This window comes from Formica exsecta, unplaced genomic scaffold (genome assembly GCF_003651465.1).
Source record: "Formica exsecta isolate Colony F162 unplaced genomic scaffold, ASM365146v1 scaffold146, whole genome shotgun sequence".
Classification (NCBI taxonomy): Eukaryota; Metazoa; Arthropoda; class Insecta; order Hymenoptera; family Formicidae; genus Formica; species Formica exsecta.
This window is the reverse complement of record NW_021848789.1, coordinates 1-4,213: the sequence shown is the minus strand read 5'-3', so window position 1 is coordinate 4,213 and position 4,213 is coordinate 1. Positions and strand designations below refer to the sequence as shown.

At 34.5% G+C, this 4,213-nt stretch overlaps 1 long non-coding RNA gene across 1 annotated transcript; it reads right to left on the bottom strand.

Moving 5' to 3' along the window:
• Positions 1-201: 201 nt before the first annotated feature.
• LOC115246297 lies at positions 202-1,738 on the bottom strand. Its single transcript, XR_003885645.1, has 3 exons — positions 1,513-1,738; positions 1,129-1,291; positions 202-829 (listed from the first exon to the last, which is right to left on the bottom strand). It is a non-coding gene; the product is annotated as an uncharacterized LOC115246297 (long non-coding RNA).
• Between the last annotated feature and the right edge of the window lie 2,475 nt (positions 1,739-4,213).

Below are 4,213 nucleotides of genomic sequence, written 5' to 3'. Positions count from 1 at the left end.
TTTATCGTATTTACGCGAGGGCCGGAGTGCTTCTACTGCTACTCTTATAGGGCTTATTGCGCTATTTCTAATGGCTCTATTTGCTGGTTCGCTAATTAGTCACGATTTATTCGCTACGCTTACGAGATATTTTATTTTTTATATCAAAATATGTCAGATTAAAATATAAAATAACTCAAAAAGTACTTAATGAAAAAATACTTTATTATAGTGTTTTGGAAAGCTCTTGGCATAAGCTATAAGAATATGCAATAAAAAATAGAGGTTTTCATTTAAGAAATTGAATGTGACCTTCATGTGACCTTCAAATGACAATCCAAGGTCACATCAATGGCACCATCTTATGTCTTCCTTCGAACCAAACAACTTTTGTCTGAAACGTTTTTCCGTATCTTCCATATTTTTCGAGATATTTGACTGGCTCCTTTAAAATGGAACACCCTGTATATTGTTCATATAATTTTAATACCTATATGTATTTTACATAACATAAAAATAAAGCAATGTACGAAAAATAACTGAAATAAAAATCTTTCACAGTATAGTTAACAAATATATCACTCATATTTTGTACTATCTTCAAAATCTTATAAGAAAAAATAAAGTATGAATTTAAAATAAATTTAAAATAAACTATGTCAAATAAAGACATCTTTATGCCATTGACATTATTCAACCTTATTTAAAAATTGTGTAAGAGTGTCAAGCAACTTTGTTTCTATAAGCATTCTTTCGTCGTGAAGTTTCTGTCTTTTACGATCGTGCTCTTCTTTTTGCTCTAATCTTTGTTGCAGAAGTTCGTTTACAGATGTTTTTGTGGGTTTTGTTCCTGGAAAATAAATGAAATATTTAATATATGTTAACATCTAAATATAATACAGAATGAAAATAAGTGTAATTATTGAGTTTGTCAGAAAGTTCGCGTTCGGATGTTATCAATAGATGTATTGACAAAAATCGAATGGACCTTCTGATTAATTCAAAATATTTTAAGACAATTTTGTCTAATTACAATCTATATATATGGATATCAATTATTCAATGAAAATTAAAATTTATCCATAATTGAAATATATTCGTAATTACACATATATATTTTTTTAATCTTTATATTTAAATTCAACATACTCTTTTTAGGCAGATCATTTTCCTTTTCAGCATCAGAATCATATGGAAACTGTGACGAAGATGAAGATTCTTCTGAATTTGTATTTTTAATTCATAGACCAGTGGACGAAGCAAGTGCTGTAGGTTTACACCAGGCTTTTTTTGAAAACATGTTATCCATAATCTATAAAACAGGAAATTATATATATTTGTTATTATAATTGTATGAAATTATACATATTATCACAAAAATTATTTAAATCTGATATTTATAATTCAATATAGGATTTATATAATTATCTATCAAATTATATGTACTTTAAAATTGATTGTAGATAAAATTAGGAATTATTAATTTTAAATAGATTTTAGAAGAAACAATGCCAATAAAAAATTGTTCTGAACCTCAAAATACTGCCATGTTCGTCGATCGTTTCCTGATTTTGAATTGTGATCCTTTATTGATTTGTATGTTTTTTAAACCTCTGAACTTTGAGGCACATTGTGGCCCTGTTACATTGTATCCCTTATCTTTTAATACTTGAGCAAATAGCTCCCAACATTTTTTATGTGACAATTTTCCATTATTAAATTTCTCTTCCATCTCCTCATATGTTCGCAATAAGAGAAGAACACATGCTTCTGACCAACGAAATAGACAATCTATAAATATAAATATAACAATATAACTACATGTATTTTTGTTAACAAAACTAACAAAACTAAAAATTAATATAATATTAAAAATAAAAAGAAATACAGATATTAAAGAAAATAATAATTTAAAAGTTTAGAACCTACTCTCTTCACAGCTGTCTGATTGGATATTGTTATGTGTATCAGAAACTTTTTCTGGCATTATATCAGACTGCGTATTATTATCTACATCTAAGACGTTTGATCTAAGACTTATCCCAGCTAACCATTTGCTTACGGATTGTTAACAATCGGCAAACAATTCCCTATAGAACGAGGCTGCCAAATTCAGGGCCTACTGTGTCCTCGAGTGCGCCCCTATTGCAACCAAAAGTTGAAATCATATCCTGATGTCAAAATAGGTACAACACCAGAGCAGATCTGTCACTAGCAGTGCGACGACAGATTGACGCAACAAATCGAGAGCAGGTTTGTCAACCGCAGACCGACAACAAATTTGCGCCAAATGCCCAGCAGATCTTCGGCAACTTTCGTCGACAAAAATTAGATCAGTTACAGTATTAATATATAATAATACATATTAATGTGTTAAAACATATAGGTAAATTTAAATAATTTGATTTATAAAATTAAAGATTTTTTTGGACAGGAATTGCCCGAATAAGTAAAAATCGAACAATTATTTGTTCGATTTTCCAAAAATCAGTTCAATATTTGAATTATCCTGTATAGGCATCGTGTCAAAAATTGAACTGATAGAGATAGATATATTACAATATTATTAGTCACATTTTGCAGGCTTTATATACACTCATGACAAAAACTTGAATACGAGTATAGATATGAATAACACGCCGCATAGCGGTAAACGACTGAACTATACTATTTCAAATAATAGAATTTTGTAATACTTTGTCATATTCTGCTTGGTTTTTGCTGCCAATCGGCGCAGTAGTAACATTCTAGAACTGACCGGCGGTTACTTTAAGAAGGAGCCCGCGATTGAGCTTTAATATAATCAGCGATACTAGCACTTCATCTTTAAGAATACAAAGAATAGGATTAAAATAAATAAAATAAGGAATATGCGCACCACTCTTTATGGAATCGTAAAATGCGCGCAATAATAATTTGTTAAAACATTTTTCTTACATTCCTTGCTAATAATTATCAACTTTCAATATTATTCAAAATTTAATTATAACAATAATTTGATAACTTCATAATAACTAGTTAAAAACAAATTATTATAAAACGTTTCCACAAAGAAAGCGTTATTATACTATATCACTACACTATGAATTAATATCCCAGTCAGCCACGTCTGTTCTAACAGATATTGCCAAGTGCTTGTTACAAATTATTGTCAGCAAAAAGGCTACAAATTTGGTGCAAGAGTTATTATTACCGATTAAGCTGGCAGATTGCCGGCAAGAACCAAGCAAAGCTTGCTAACATAACTAGACAGCAAATTGGCGGCAAACGAGCAAAATATACAGGATACTGTCATCGAACCCGTTTGACAAGAACATCCAACGTCGACTCCAGGGCACAAAAACGGTTTCCTGCTCTACCCTGAGCTGCTGCTACAGGTTACCGAGCGCCATTATTTATCGGCCCCAATCACACACCCTCCAGGAATATACAGGATACTGTCATCGAACCCGTTTGACAAGAACATCCAACGTCGACTCCAGGGCACAAAAACGGTTTCCTGCTCTACCCTGAGCTGCTGCTACAGGTTACCGAGCGCCATTATTTATCGGCCCCAATCACACACCCTCCAGGAATATACAGGATACTGTCATCGAACCCGTTTGACAAGAACATCCAACGTCGACTCCAGGGCACAAAAACGGTTTCCTGCTCTACCCTGAGCTGCTGCTACAGGTTACCGAGCGCCATTATTTATCGGCCCCAATCACACACCCTCCAGGAATATACAGGATACTGTCATCGAACCCGTTTGACAAGAACATCCAACGTCGACTCCAGGGTGCCTTAATGACTTCCTGCTCTACCCTGAGCTGCTGCTACAGGTTACCGAGCGCCATTATTTATCGGCCCCAATCACACACCCTCCAGGAATATACAAGATACTGCCATCGAACCCGTTTGACAAAAACATCCAATGTCGACTCTGGGGCACAAAAACGGTTTCCTGCTCTACCCTGAGCTGCTGCTGCAAGTTACCGAGCACCGTTAAAATCCAGAACCCAATCGACTTTGATACATCTTGAAACTACAGTAGCCGTCCCCCGTAGTTCGCCTTATTCTCGGAAATACTCGAAGCTGCTGCATCTCCGCATCTCAAAAGGGAGCGAATCTTCGGACAAGAGGGGGGTATCTACCATGGTCCCGACATCCTCAAAAGAGGACTCCTCAAGCGCCTGCTTCGGCATTTGCCCTAAGACCCGACGGGAAAACCATGGCTCAAAAACCGCGGGTG